The sequence below is a fragment of the Oryctolagus cuniculus genome, chromosome 9, assembly GCF_051225735.1.
Source record: "Oryctolagus cuniculus isolate XC-2025 breed Fujian yellow rabbit chromosome 9, ASM5122573v1, whole genome shotgun sequence".
Lineage (NCBI taxonomy): Eukaryota > Metazoa > Chordata > Mammalia > Lagomorpha > Leporidae > Oryctolagus > Oryctolagus cuniculus.
Window position 1 is genome coordinate 106821073 of NC_142875.1, and position 15215 is coordinate 106836287.

A 15215-nucleotide genomic window follows, 5' to 3' on the forward strand; every position below is an offset into this window, starting at 1 on the left:
GATGGCAGGAGCCAGGAGCCAGGTGCTTTTCCTGGTCTCCCATGGGGTGCAGGGCCCAAGCACCTGGGCCATCCTCCGCTGCACTCCCTGGCCACAGCAGAGAGCTGGCCTGGAAGAGGGGCAACCGGGACAGAATCCGGCGCCCCAACCGGGACTAGAACCCGGTGTGCCGGCGCCGCTAGGCGGAGGATTAACCTAGTGAGCCACGGCGCCGGCCATCATTATTTTTTGTATAATATTCAAAGCGGCTAATTCCTTTTTTAGCTTTTGTTTCTCTTGTTATACTCCCATTAATATTTTGGACTACTAGTGTAATTCATAGTGTTGGCATCTATATATTGTTTTAGGATTGGGTTTATTTTATTTATTTTTTTTGGACAGGCAGAGTGGACAGTGAGAGAGAGAGACAGTGAGAAAAGGTCTTCCTTTGCCATTGGTTCACCCTCCAATGGCTGCCGCGGCCAACACACCGCGCTGATCCAAAGCCAGGAGCCAGGTGCTTATCCTGGTCTCCCATGGGGTGCAGGGCCCAAACACTTGGGCCATCCTCCACTGCACTCCCGGGCCACAGCAGAGAGCTGGCCTGGAAGAGGGGCAACCTGGACAGAATCCGGCGCCCCGACCGGTACTAGAACCTGGTGTGCTGGCGCTGCAAGGCGGAGAATTAGCCTGTTGAGCCACGGCGCTGGCAAGGATTGGGTTTAAATGCACTATTTATCTGGTATGGTTGTTGTATTGGGTCTGTTATTAGCAGAAACTTATGTACTAATTCCCACAGCCATGCTTTTTGCCTAGGTTGATACTGGTAGGAATGATGTATTTTTCTGCTTTATAATCTGAGGTGCCATCAATTACTTCAAACTTTCCATAATATGGAAGATTGGGGAAGCCTGATATGCACCAAATTGTGGTATTGTCCCTGGGAGTGTTGGGAAGTTTGTCCCATACATCTACTAGGTATTGAAATAGGACATCTGTGTTTATTATACGTGTGGATTGTTACCCTTGGTTGAAAAAGTTTTACTGAGACCGAGTCAGCTGTTGGGTGGAGGTGGCCATGTTGTTGTTTGTGTAACTGATGTCATTGTAGTCTGTGATGTTTGTGTAGTTGGAGTTGTTGGGGTGGATTCACAAGATTCATGTGGTTCTATTCCCCATTTATCTTAGCATGATCTTTGCTGTAATGTTGGTGCAAAGAATATGGGTAGGAATCCGAGTTCCGTGGACAGTTTGCAATATCATCTGCCTCTGTTTTTTCATATATGTGATATGTTACATTACCTACAATTTGCATGGTTCGTAATTGTAATTCTGTGCATTGTTCTGGCATGGAATAGATATATTGCATATCTCTGGTAGATAGATATATTGCATGTCTCCGGTAGTGTTCCTATAGAGTTCTGTATAAATGCATCTTAAAGGGTTATTATGTATTATATTTGTGTTACTTATGTCCTCCAATGATTTATGTGCTAATGGTGGTATTTGTTTTATAGCTTTGTAGTATTCCTCACATATTTCTTTATATACTGATGTAGGTGCCTGTCTACAATGTGTGTACCTTGCAAAGAAAATTTGGGCCATGTGGAACAACATGTTGCTGTAATAATTATATCTCCACCTATCAACGATTTTACTTACATCTATATAATTTTTGGTTGGGAATGGTATGGTTATATCAAGTTCTGGAGCAGATGTGGGAGGAGAAGTGCCACTATTTGGGGTACTACTAGGGCTACTAGTGCTCACAGCAGTCACAGGACTATTGGTTATGGATAATATTGTTGCCATTGTAGGTAGCTTCATTAATGTTTGGGTGGTAGGTATCTTCATTAGTATGCTTCTCCTGTATGTTTTAAAGCTGTTTTCTAAGGAGTAAGTGTCTTTTGTGGTGAAGTAGTTGTAGTTTACTTGTAGTTCATGTAATAGTTCTGTATTTGATGTGGTGTGCAAATTCCCTATGATAGTTTTATATGTACCTGTAAGAGAACAGATACTATATACTGCTGTACTGATGTATATCTTTGATTTTTATAAGTTTTAACATGCCTCTCATTGGTAGTCAATACTATGTTTCCTTGCCCTGCTGCCACTATTTAAGCTGGGCTGATAGTTACATTATTCTTGCTTTTTATCATAATTCTATATGGTATATTATTGTATACTTTGTCCTGTGTTTTCTTAACATCTAATAAGGTTTGTAGTATACTTGGTGTTTGTCGTATTAACACTTCTTCTGCAGGTCTGTATTCCTTCTAGTTCTGTTGTTTATTTCCATTACTGCTTTAGGTAAGGCTGTCCTTAAATTTTCTCTTATGTAATTCTAGTTCATTTTTAAAAATCTCATTCCATCTTTCTATATTGCCTGCTTCAGTGGGGTTATATGATCAATGATAGTTACATTGCGATCCTAATCGATCTACCATTTGTTTCGCTAAGTTCCCTATAAAATGTGACCCTAGATCTGATTGTATTACTGGAATACTGTAAGCTGTGCTCCATTGTAATATTGTATGGATTGTTGGTGCTTGGTTAGGTTTTATTGTAGCTGTTACCATTCCTAGTCCTCTGCATGTGTCTACCATTGTGCATATGTACATATTCCTGAATGTTAGTGGTCCTATAAAATCTGTTTATATAATTAAAATTCTTATATTCCATTTGTATCTTGGGCATTTTATAGAGATTAAATTTTAATTTCATTTTTGGGCAAGTTGTGCATTCCCTTATTGCCTTTTTTGTTGTTCCATTGACCTTTAGTTTCCTTGTTTGGAACCACTCATACAACGTGTGAGTTCCTGCATGTCCTCATTGGGCATGTATTTGTAAGAATTGTTGTGGGTGTATTTCATGTTTTCCTTCTGATTTTGTTCTCTTTCATTGCCTGTTTGTTTCGTGTCTCCTGTTTTGTTTGCCATTTTCCTTGTAGTTTCATAAGCAGTATTTTTGACTCTTTATCTACAATATCATTGTATCTGCTCACCTCATCCTTTTTATTTGTATGTGCATCTACATGGATTACTTTTATTTCTTTTTGCCATTTTACCTATGTTCTTCCATGTATCTCTGGACCACAAATCCTTTCCGTTTCTTATAGTCTGTCATTTTAAATTTACCTGACCGTATAGCTAGGGCATTCGCCACACACCATGAGTCAGTATAAATGTATATTGTTGTTGTTGTTTTTTTTTTTTTTTTTTTTTTTTTTTTGACAGGCAGAGTGGACAGTGAGAGAGAGACAGAGAGAGAAAGGTCTTCCCTTGCCGTTGGTTCACCCTCCAATGGCCGCCGCTGCAGCCGGCGCACCGCGCTGATCCGATGGCAGGAGCCAGGATCCAGGTGCTTTTCCTGGTCTCCCATGGGGTGCAGGGCCCAAGCACCTGGGCCATCCTCCACTGCACTCCCTGGCCATAGCAGAGAGCTGGCCTGGAAGAGGGGCAACCGGGACAGAATCCGGCGCCCCGACCGGGACTAGAACCCGGTGTGCCGGCGCCGCAAGGTGGAGGATTAACCTATTGAGCCACGGCGCCGGCCTAAATATATATTGTTTTTAAACTGTGTTCTTTAGTATAATGTATGGCTAATTCTGTGGCTATTAATTATGCATGTTGTGTTGATTTATTTTCTTGTTTTGTTAATAGTATATTGTTTTTAGGGTTATAAGCTGCTTTCCACTTTTTTTAAGATTTATTTGAAGGTCAGAGTTACGCAGAGAGGGGGAGGGCGAGGCGGGGGGAGAGGGGGAGGGGGGGAGGGAGGTCTTCCATCCACTGGTTCACTCCTCAGTTGCAGCTGAACCAATCTGGAGCCAGGAGCCAGGAGCTTCTTTCAGGTCTCCCACGTGGGTGCAGGGGCCCAAGGACTTGAGCCATCTGCTTTCCCAGGCCACATCAGAGAGCCAGATTGGAAGTGGAGCAGCTGGGACTCGAACTGGTGCCCATATGGGATGCCAGCTCTGCAGGCAGTGGCTTTACCCACTACAGCACAGTGCCAGCCCCTCCACTTTATTTCTTTATTACTGTAGTAGATCAATCTGTAAACCATACATTTTCAAAATCAGTAGTATATTCTGGCCCCCACGTTGCTAAGTTCCTTTTTATTATAGGGATATCTGATACTGGGGCTATAGATATTTGGGCTTCTTCGGTGATCTTATCGGTTCCTATTTTTGTTTGGTTTTTCTCAAATTGTTTTAGGTACCATTGCCATATTAAAGCTTTATTTTCCCATCCTAAACCTTGTGTTTCCTTTGGTGTCATTTTATCCTATCTTTTAACATGATTGGTGTTTGTAGGATCATTTTTCCTATTGTCATGGTAGATGTCATTTTTAGTGGTTCATAAGCTGTCTATGCAATTTTTTCAAATAATGAGTATCTGTTTTCTGTGAATGGAAATCTTTCACAGTAAAGTCCTACAGGTTGTGGTTTTGAAGCATTATAAATTCCCCAAGTTCTGTAGCCATTTTTATTTTTGTATCTATTGTGGTATCTCCTTCTAAGTTATACAGATTGCTATATTCTTTATATATAGTTTGCATAACTGTAATGCTTTTTCTAGTTCTTCTGTCCACATAAAATCCTGTGCTTTTCATGCATGTGGAAATGCCTTCTCATTCCTTTTGGAGCAGGACTGCATCCATAACATGCTACATTAATAAAGGAGTTCTCAGGGCTGCCAACCTTACAGTAGAGGTTGAGTGGTAGTATATTTCTCCTACACAAGAGAAAAAAAAATCCTGTGCTTTTCATGTAATTTTATATATTGGATGTAGTGTTAGATTAAGGGATGGTATGTGGTTCCTCCAATAGACAAATAATCCTATTAATTGTTGGACTTTATTTTTTGGGGGTCCCCTATTGTCTATTACCTGCCCTGGTATGCATTGACTTTCTGTAGATATTAGTAGTCCAAGGAATTTTATGGTTTTACCTGGCCCTTGTACTTTGTTTCTTTATGGTCCATCCTTTCTTTATAAGGTGTTTAACTACCGTTTCCATATCTTTATAGTCCCTTTATTTGTGGAAGCTATTAAGATATCATCTATGTACATGTCTGCTTATATTTTAGGCATATCTCAGTTTGTTTTAATACAATATGTGCCTTGGGGCTGGTGCTGTGTCTCACTTGGTTAATCTTCTGCCTGTGGCCCCGGCATCCCATATGGGTGCTGGGTTCTAGTCTCGGTTGCTCCTCTTCCAGTCCAGCTCTCTGCTGTGTCCCGGGAAGGCAGTGGAGGATGGCCCAAATGCTTGGGTGCCTGCACCCATGTGGGAGACCAGGAAGAAGCACCTGGCTCCTGGCTTCGGATCGGTGTAGCTCCAGCTGTAGCAGCCATTTGGGGGGTGAACCAATGGAGGGAAGACCTTTCTCTCTCTCTCCCTCACTGTCTAACTCTGTCAAATAAATAAGAAAAAATATGTGCCATTATTGGGGCTATTATATCTTTGCGGAAAGTGTTTAAATCTATATTGTTGTGGTTCCCATGTAAATGTGTCGACAAAACTGGGGTAGCTAGAGATAACATGGCACAACTAAAAAAGAGACTAGAAGAAAGAAAGTGGGACAAGATTCAACATCAGGGATGGTTTGAGTCTTGGTTTGCGCGCTCCCCTTGGCTGACCACCCTATTATCAGCTGTAGCAGGGCCATTGATCATATTACTCTTGGTACTCACAATAGGGCCTTGCGTTTTAAACTAATTGAATTTGTAAAGACTCAAGTAGGAAGTGTTAAGCTGATGGTTATTCGGCAACAATACACCTCAATGGAAAATGGGTCTGTGGAAAAAGATGAAAATCTGGGATATAGCAGTGAGTCGAGTGATGAGTCTAGCCTCTAGGATTAGAGACTGTCCTAAGACAAAAAGGAGGGGAATGTAGGGTAGTTAGGATATAGAAATAACACAAGCTAGCTCCCTGCTTCCATGTCACATTCAGGCCTGGCCCTTGAACTAAGAGTTTAGGAATTTTTCTCTGCATTCTACAAGACTAACCTTTCCCCATAGTAAGCTTAGAGGAGCCTGGCAGAGACAGGCAGGGAGAAGATAAGATCAGAATGAGGGTCTGTGAAATAAAACTCGAGTAGTGCATGCAAGAAACTAAGCCCATAAACTTTGTTTGCCTCGACAGGTTCTCGGGTGATGGAACACAGGAGTGCTATTCTCTTTGTTCTTTGCATAGCGATTACTTTAATGTATAACTTAGGGTTTGTTTAAGTCTTGGAAAATATGTGAGGAGTGTAACCAGTCCCTGCACTGATGTAAGACACATTGTTAATCAAATGCTATCTGTACCCTGCAAATGTACACCTTGTGCTTGCCCCACATTTCTGTACTCTTGTAAAATGTTCTTTATAGATTAACTAGTTTATCTTCAAAGCTCTAGTCTACTATAAAAGACGGGAGCGCAGTGTACTCGGGGTCGCTCGCTCACAAACTGTGACGCTGCGACCCCAGCATGCTGGTGGAATAAAATACTCTACTTGCAGCTTGCATAGGAGTCTGTCTCTTGGTGTTATTTTCGCTAGGCGCGGCCGTTTCAAATGTACTTATCTCTAGATTCTTCTGCTATTGGAATGGCAAAAAACATATCTGATAAACCTATTGCAGAGCTTTCATATTCTTTTGTATGTATTTGCTGTAAAATACTTGCGATGTCTGGTAATTCTCCAGGCATCTGATGTGTTGACTTATTGATGTTTTTATAATCTGCTGTAAATCTCCACTTACCATTTGTTTTTTTTTTTTTTTTGACAGGCAGAGTGGACAGTGAGAGAGAGAGAGAGAAAGGTCTTCCTTTGCCATTGGTTCACCCTCCAATGGCCGCAGCGGCTGGCGCGCTGCGGCTGGCGCACCGCGCTGATCCGATGGCAGGAGCCAGGAGCCAGGTGCTTTTCCTGGTCTCCCATGGGGTGCAGGGCCCAAGCACCTGGGCCATCCTCTACTGCACTCCCTGGCCACAGCAGAGAGCTGGCCTGGAAGAGGGGCAACCGGGACAGAATCTGGTGCCCCAACCGGGACTAGAACCCGGTGTGCCGGCGCCACAAGGCGGAGGATTAGCCTAGTGAGCCGCGGCGCTGGCCACCATTTGGTTTTAATAATGGCCATATGAGGCTATTATAACTGAAGGAAGTTGTGTATTCTATGTCTTCCTGAAATAGTTCTTTTACTTTCTCCCTAATTTTCTTATGTCCCCCTTTTATAGGGTATTGTTTTATGTTTTTTATTTTTGGTAATTTTATTGGTTCCATTTCTATACTTAATATACTTGACCTTTCATTGGTTTTATTTTTTTTTATCCATAAGGGTAGAGTATTCGGGATTTCATTCATTTCTAATATATTATATGGTATTTCTGCTATTAATATTTTATAGGTCTTTGTGTATTCCATAAGTGTAAGAACATTGTTTTCCATTTTGCTGGCGTGCTTATACTTGCTAATCCTACTATATTATGATTGGGTTTATTAATTTATAATTTACTCCTATTGTTACTTCCTGTATCTGTAAGAAATTTATATCCTTTTGGTATTTCCTTCTCTTTTTCTGATAATGCTGCATTTATGTATAGCCTGTTACTATCTTCTGGTTTATTAGTCATTGTCTTACCTGATATTGTGTGTACATGACCTGTAAGTGCTGTTTCTGTTTATTGGTTGCCTTCTCCAGTGCTGATTGTTTGCTCTGTGGTGTGTTCTGTGTTGTGGTACTGTTCTCCTTTGCCGGTTTCTTGGTTTGGTTCTGTATGGTGTTTGTGTTCTTCCCCTAGGTGTTGATACTCTCTGCTTTCTATTGTGGTTTCTAATCTGTGTGTGTCTGGGTATTGTTTGTTCTGAAATTTCCTGGGGCTTAGGGGTATGACCCTCCTCTTAGGGCCCGTGAGTGGAGGAATTTCTGTTTTCCTGTTTGTTAGGCCATGTTATAGTATTAAATGTGAATGATTGTTGTCTATTTAGCTCTTTTGTCTCTTTAAAATAATTTACTGTATCTTGTACCATGTCCACGTTCTGTAGTGCTGATGTTAGTCTGAGTGTTTGTGGTCCTCCTTTTATTAGCAGTCTCTTAATTGGTGGAATCATATTTGCCTGTAGTGGCGTGTTACACGTGTCTATTTGATATATAGTAAATGCTTAATTTTCTGCATATTTTTATAGCTTGCTGATGTGTTGTCCATGCCATTTGTGATTCAAAACTTTCTAGGTCCATTGAAGGAAATGCTCTTTGCCAAGCCCCAGCTACTCATTTAATATAGAGTGTTTCCTATCTCTGATTTCTGTAGTTTCTAGCACTAAGCAATCATATATATTCTTTTTTTTTTTTTTAAGATTTATTTATTTATTTGAAAGAGAGAGGTAGAGACAGAGGTGTCGCTCCCCCTCTTCGTGGAGGAACGACACAGGACCCTGCGCTGTTCTTTCGTCTGCTCGGCCCTCCCCGGGTTTGCTGCTGGTTCTTCCCGGGTTGGCTACTGACCCTTCCACCTCCGTGGAAGGGCAGTTCCCCCTGGCCACATTCCCCACTTCTGCAGGGGAGCGGCACACCGCCGGCCGGCTCTCTCGGGGGCTGCACAGGTGTTCCCTCAGATGTTCCCCTTAGATGTTCCTGGTGCATGCCGTCTCTCTCCTCCTTTATAGTCCTCCTCTGCCAATCCCAACTCGGCTGCCCACACGCCGAGTACGCTGCTCTCCTCCAATCAGGAGCAAGTCCTACAGTTTATTGGCTGAACTGGAGGCAGCTGTGTAGAAGCTGTTTTCTTCTCTCCCAGCGCCATATTGTGGGAGAGCAGATGCATAGAATAAGTCTTAATTCCAGTAACTTAGTCTAGTCCGAGTTACTCCCCACACAGAGGTCTTCCATCCTATGGTTCACTCCCCAGATGGCTGCAATGGTCGGAGCTCACCGTTCCAAAGCCAGGAGCCAGGAGCTTCTTCTGGGTCTCCCATGTGGGCGCAGGGGCCCAAGGACTTGGGCCATCTTCCACTGCTTTCCCAGGCCACAACAGAGAGCTGGATCAGAAATGGAGCAGCCAGGTCTTGAACTGGCGCCCATATGGGATGCTGGCGCTTCAGGCCAGGGCTTTAATCCACTGCGCCACAGCACTGGCCATATATATATATATTTTTTTTTTTTCTTTGTCAGGCAGAGTTAGACAGTGAGAGAGAAAGGTCTACCTTCCATTGGTTCACCCCCCAAATGGCTGCTATGGCTGGTGTGCTGCACCGATCCGAAGCCAGGAGCCAGGTGCTTCCTCCTGGTCTCCCATGGGGTGCAGGGCCCAAGCACTTGGGCCATCCTCCACTGCCTCCCTGGGCCACAGCAGAGAGCTGGACTGGAAGAGGAACAACTGGGACAGAACCAGCACTCCAACTGGGACTAGACCCTGGGGTGCCAGCGCCGCAGGCAGGGGATTAGCCTAGTGAGCCGTGGCGCTGGCCCCATATATTTTCATTCTCTACTGTTGACACCCTGGCATTCATTTCTTCTCCGCTTACTCTGATCCCTTGGGCTCCTTTGTCCCATAGGTTCAGTAAGAATTTTACGTTTGAGGCCTCTTTTTGTGCAAATTCATTACGAATTTGCCGTAATTTTAATCTACTGAACTATTGTACTTGTCCTCTCTATGTTCCTTTTTCGAAGTTTTCTGTGACCTTATGGGTGTTACCAGTAAAACTTACTGCTCATCTTGGTCTCCATTTCTCCTACTTAGGATTTCAGTTGCCAGCTCTATGCCTTTTTCCTGTCCATATCTATCATCTCTTCTGTGCTCTATTATTGGTTCTACTTAATTTGGGCTGGTCAAGGGATTTCTATGCTAGTTCCTTTCATTGCATACGCTAATTTCTTTATTATTCCTTCAATTTCTCTCCATTTACTATCTTTTGGTATTTTGTTCCGTTTTTCCTTTCTTCCTAAGTGTATTTTTTTTTTACTTGCCATCATGTTATTAACTGATACACTAATTTTATATATTTATTTATTTCTGAGGTACCACTTAACTGTATTGGCTGTTTGGGAATTGTAATTGTTTGGCTATTTGTTTTTCTAAATGTCTGTATTTTTTCTATCCAGTTCATCCACGATGTAAATGCTCTATTATACAAATCGTGTAATTTATTGCTATGATTTGTAATTTAGTTTCATTTTCTATCTTGTAAAGTTCTGGGCAGAATGTGTAATGTCCTATTATATTTACTACTATAAATGATACTATATTAAAATTGCCAACCAAATTAACTATCTGACACACTCCTGTAATTTATACATAGTATTAATTGCTGTAATGCATGCTGTTTGCTATTTTCGTCTTCCAGCATTTAACTGCGTTTTTGTGACTGCTGACTACGTCAGCTGTCGCGAGTGCCGCTTGTCACGCTGGTCGACAAGGCTAATGCGACATGTTGGAGCACAGGGAAGAATCGCACAGAATCGTGATAGTCTTCAATATAATTTGTTCAATACCTCTCTCTGTCTCTCTGTCTCTATATGTATTCAGTGCACACATCTAAAGGTGAATACCACTCAATACATCATTAGTCCACAGGTCATACTACACATCTAGGAGTAAGACGATCTCTAAACATACCCAGCAGTAGTAAAAAGCATAAAGCATAAAGGCATAATCTGAACACTCATGGCTAAGGGTGTAATATGAATGCTGCGTTCTCAAGGTTTGTATCACAGTCAAAGGCCAAAGTCTCCGTTACCACTCGGACGGATCTCAGAACAGTCACTTACGGGCAGTAGTCATAGAATGGCTGGGACTCTGGGCAGTAGGCTTGGAGTTCCAAGACATATGGCAATGGTGAAGGGTTGGAGAAGTTGCCTATGCTGTCGCCTGGGGCAGGGGTCCGTGTCAGCTCTGGCAACAGCTAGGACTTCCATGCGGGGTTGGATCCAGCGGAGTAGTGAGAGTGTTTGGCAAGATGCGGCGGATCCACTTGGTCATCACTGGCAATGAGCCATGGTTTCCCGAGAGGATGGAGAGCAGTTGTGAGGCTGGCTTTTTACCCCTGCTCTGGGGTAGGTGGGCGGTGATTGTGCCCTAGGGTGTCACCAATCACAGGCCCATCCTTTTTGTGTGTCACCAGCCAGGTGTTGGATTTTGGGTGTGACCAGTGGTGTGTCAGGGGTCTTCTGGGTGTGACAGATTGTGGTGCAGTAGTGTGGGTGAAGTAATGTAGTAGCCAGCTGGTTGGTTGCTGCTTAATGATGCAATGTCTCCCTGTCCTTACCATGCTTCAGCACCTGTGTCTTTTTTTTTTAAAGATTTATTTATTTGAAAGAGTTACACAGAGAAGAAGCAGAGAGAGGTCTTCCATCCTATGTTTCACTCCCCAGATGGCTGCAACGGATGGAGCTGCACCCATCCGAAGCCAGGAGCCTCTTCTGGGTCTCCCACGTGGGTGCAGGGCCCAAGGACTTGGGTCATCTTCCACTGCTTTCCGAGGCCATAGCAGAGAGCTGGATCGGAAGTGGAGCACCCGGGCCTCGAACCAGCACCCATATGGGATGCCGGCACTTCAGGTCAGGGCATTAACCCACTGCGCAGTGCTGGCCCCTGTGTCTGTTTCTGACAGATGGCCTGGGCAGTTCCTGGTGCTTAGTACCTTACCTTAGTAACTCCATTTTTTGTTTTGCTTCACAGCATTAGCTTAAGTAACTCCATTTTGGTTTTGCTTTTTTCCTTCTTTTTGGACTAACGGGGCTCTGTAACTCTTTGGGACTCCTGTGGGATTCGCCACACGAGTATAAAACTGTTCTTGGTAAGGAAGGTTAAGAAGGAAAGAGATTAAAAAGGTTTAAGTTGCAAAAGGTGCGAAAAAGTCACAAAAGATTATAAAAAATTTTCTGGATTAAAAAACAATTAAAATCTGATTCTCTGTTAAAACAGTGAGGTTTTGTGATACTTATGTTAGTAAATATTTTAAAATATTCTTTATCTTAAAGTCCCAGAGGAATAAAAAGGATAAATGGTTTATAAAATCTTACAGGTACTTTCTAAAATACTGTGGAATAAACAAGTGCCTCTTCTTGTTGGTTAATGAGTTCTATAATTTTAACTAAGGTTATTTAAAGTCTTGTCATTCTGTTGTATTTTCCTCTAAACACTAAAAATCCCATTGGTCACAAAAATTAAAACGTTCTTGGTTCTATGTATAAATATGTCTTATTTTAGGTTCCAAAGAACTTATTTTTCCTGACCTTCATTGTATTCAGTACTTCCAAACTGCTCCACAGAGGTCTAATAGGTCCCAACTAAAACATGGTTGATTCAGGTTACTAAGTAACTCTAATCGATCGGTAATTAAAAAAAAGTTAGAGTTTAAAAGTCTATTACTAAAACTGGTCTATTGTGCTATAATGTATGTTGTATGTGTGTTCATACTGTATGCCTACATGAAAAAATTCATTAAGAGCTCTGTTTTAATTGACTTATAGATAAAAGATCGCTCATAAATTTAAACTGCTATATTAACCCAAAATAATTTTTGGTTTACGTGACCTAAAATCTCTGTATCAGGTGTTTTAAACTTGTTGATACAGAGAAACCAAAGAGAGAGAGAGAGATCAATCGATCGATCGATTGATCTTCCATCCGCTGGTTCCCTCTCCAGATGGCCACAACGGCCAGAGCTGTGCCAATTCGAAGCCAGGAGCTGCGCAGGCCCTGCAGACCCTGTGTATTTAATCTGCTTGTTAGATTCGTTTTCTCCAGACTTAATAAAATTCCAGATGGCCATTCACATGAAACTGTGGATGGAAGCAGTTTCTGCAGGCTGACACTGTGGCCCCCTCAAAAAACCACCTCCTGTTGAAACCCCCTTTTTTTTAAATATTAATTTGAAAGTCAGGGTTACACAGAGGGAGAGGTAGAGAAGAGGTCTTCCATCCTCTGGTTCACTCCCCAATCGGCTGCAACTGCCAGAGCTGTGCAGATCCGAAGCCGGGAGGAGCTTCTAGGTCTCCCACGCGGGTACAGGGGCCCAAGGACTTGGCATCTTTTATTGCTTTCCCAGGCCACAGCAGAGAGCTGGATTGGAAGTGGAGCAGCCAGGACTTGAACTGGTGCGCATATGGGATGCCGGCACTGCAGGCGGCGGCTTTCCCGTTACGCCATAGCACTGGCCCCTGAAACCCTGTTTTGACTGCCATTCCCTACTCCCCACCCTGAGGGGCCCCCAGGACAACAACCCCTGTCAGCAGAAGTAGCCAAGATGAGATCGTCGCCATGGGTCCCTACAGTGGTAGGGTGTGGATGGGGGAGTGGTGGCTGGGCCCCTGCAGCTTTCACAGGATGTCTTGTGCATATGGGCTGTGAGCTGTGACAGCAAGGTTTGCTGATACCTGATCCCGCCTCTCTGCTGTGATATCCTGAACCCAAAACTAGCAGCAGGGGCTGGGCCCACCAAAGAAAAAACTAGTTCTTAAGACCTCCCATTCGGGCTGTCAGTGAAAGGCACCAGCCTTTGTGTTACTGTACCCGGCCCTCCTCAGGTCTGCACTTACAGGGGACCTGTTTCTCCCCTGATCTTTTTTTTTTTTTTTTTTTTTTTAAATTTTTGATAGGCAGAGTGGACAGTGAGAGAGAGACAGAGAGAGAAAGGTCTTCCCTTGCCGTTGGTTCACCCTCCAATGGCTGCCGCTGCAGCCGGCGCACCGCGCTGATCCGATGGCAGGAGCCAGGATCCAGGTGCTTTTTCCTGGTCTCCCATGGGGTGCAGGGCCCAAGCACCTGGGCCATCCTCCACTGCACTCCCTGGCCATAGCAGAGAGCTGGCCTGGAAGAGGGGCAACCGGGACAGAATCCGGCGCCCCGACCGGGACTAGAACGCGGTGTGCCGGCGCCGCAAGGTGGAGGATTAGCCTATTGAGCCATGGCGCCGGCCCTCTCCCCTGATCTTTTTTTTTTTTTTTTTTGCAGGCAGAGTGGACAGTGAGAGAGAGAGACAGAGAGAGAAAGGTCTTCCTTTTGCCGCTGGTTCACCCTCCAATGGCCGCCGCTGCAGCCGGCGCACCGCGCTGATCCTGGCAGGAGCCAGGATCCAGGTGCTTTTCCTGGTCTCCCATGGGGTGCAGGGCCCAAGCACCTGGGCCATCCTCCACTGCACTCCCTGGCCATAGCAGAGAGCTGGCCTGGAAGAGGGGCAACCGGGACAGAATCCGGCGCCCCAACCGGGACTAGAACCCGGTGTGCCGGCGCCGCAAGGTGGAGGATTAGCCTATTGAGCCACGGCGCCGGCTCCCCTGATCTTAATTATCGCCAACATTGCTCTGCCCTCTTGTTCGTTCTGGCCCTGGATGGGTTCAGTGTGACCGGCACTGCTGCCCTCGGCACGGCAGCTTGGCTTCTGGGTAAGCTGGGTCTTTTCCATGTGCCAACATCAGCCACCTCTAATCTTCTATTGATGTGTCACACGGCCAGGTAAAGTCTCTTGCAGGGATTGTCCTACAAAATAGCCGCCGCCGCCTCAGACATTGTAGGCCCCTACATTCTTAAGCAGTTACTAGATTTCATTAAAGTACATATTACTCTTGTCGCTCCCCCTCTTCGTGGAGGAACGACACAGGACCCTGCGCTGTTCTTTCGTCTGCTCGGCCCTCCCCGGGTTTGCTGCTGGTTCTTCCCGGGTTGGCTACTATCCCTTCCACCTCCGTGGAAGGGCAGTTCCCCCTGGCCACATTCCCCACTTCCGCAGGGGAGCGGCACACCGCCGGCCGGCTTTCTCGGGGGCTGCACGGGTGTTCCTTCAGCTAGATGTTCCCCATAGATGTTCCTGGTGCATGCCGTCTCTCTCCTCCTTTATAGTCCTCCTCCGCCAATCCCAACTCGGCTGCCCACACGCCGAGTACGCTGCTCTCCTCCAATCAGGAGCAAGTCCTACAGTTTATTAGTTGAACTGGAGGCAGCTGTGCGGAAGCTGTTTACTTCTCTCCCAGCGCCATATTGTGGGAGAGCAGATGCATAGAATAAGTCCTAATTCGAGTAACTTAGTCTAGTCCGGATTGCTCCCCACAACTCTAAATAACCTTCCTGATCAATGTGATCATGTGGCTGAATCAAGGATTTGATTATTGTCTCCACACAGAGGGGGAGTGCAGTAACACCTGGACAGTAGTAGTCACCTCCACCTGTGTGGTCATTCAGTGTCCCCCAGACTCTGCCTGGCAAAGCAGCATGTGACATTGTCACTAGTCTGTTGAGCCAGAGTAGTGAG

The 15215-nt window shown here is 44.6% G+C and overlaps 1 protein-coding gene and 1 non-coding gene across 11 annotated transcripts in view; both read left to right on the forward strand.

Moving 5' to 3' along the window:
* The window catches only part of DDX11 (DEAD/H-box helicase 11), a 64388-nt gene that overhangs the window by 13428 nt on the left and 35745 nt on the right, over nt 1-15215 (forward strand). The gene's annotated exons all lie outside the window — the stretch shown is intronic.
* LOC127492227 (small nucleolar RNA U109) lies at nt 4592-4723 on the forward strand. Its single transcript, XR_007921386.1, has one exon. It is a non-coding gene; the product is annotated as a small nucleolar RNA U109 (small nucleolar RNA).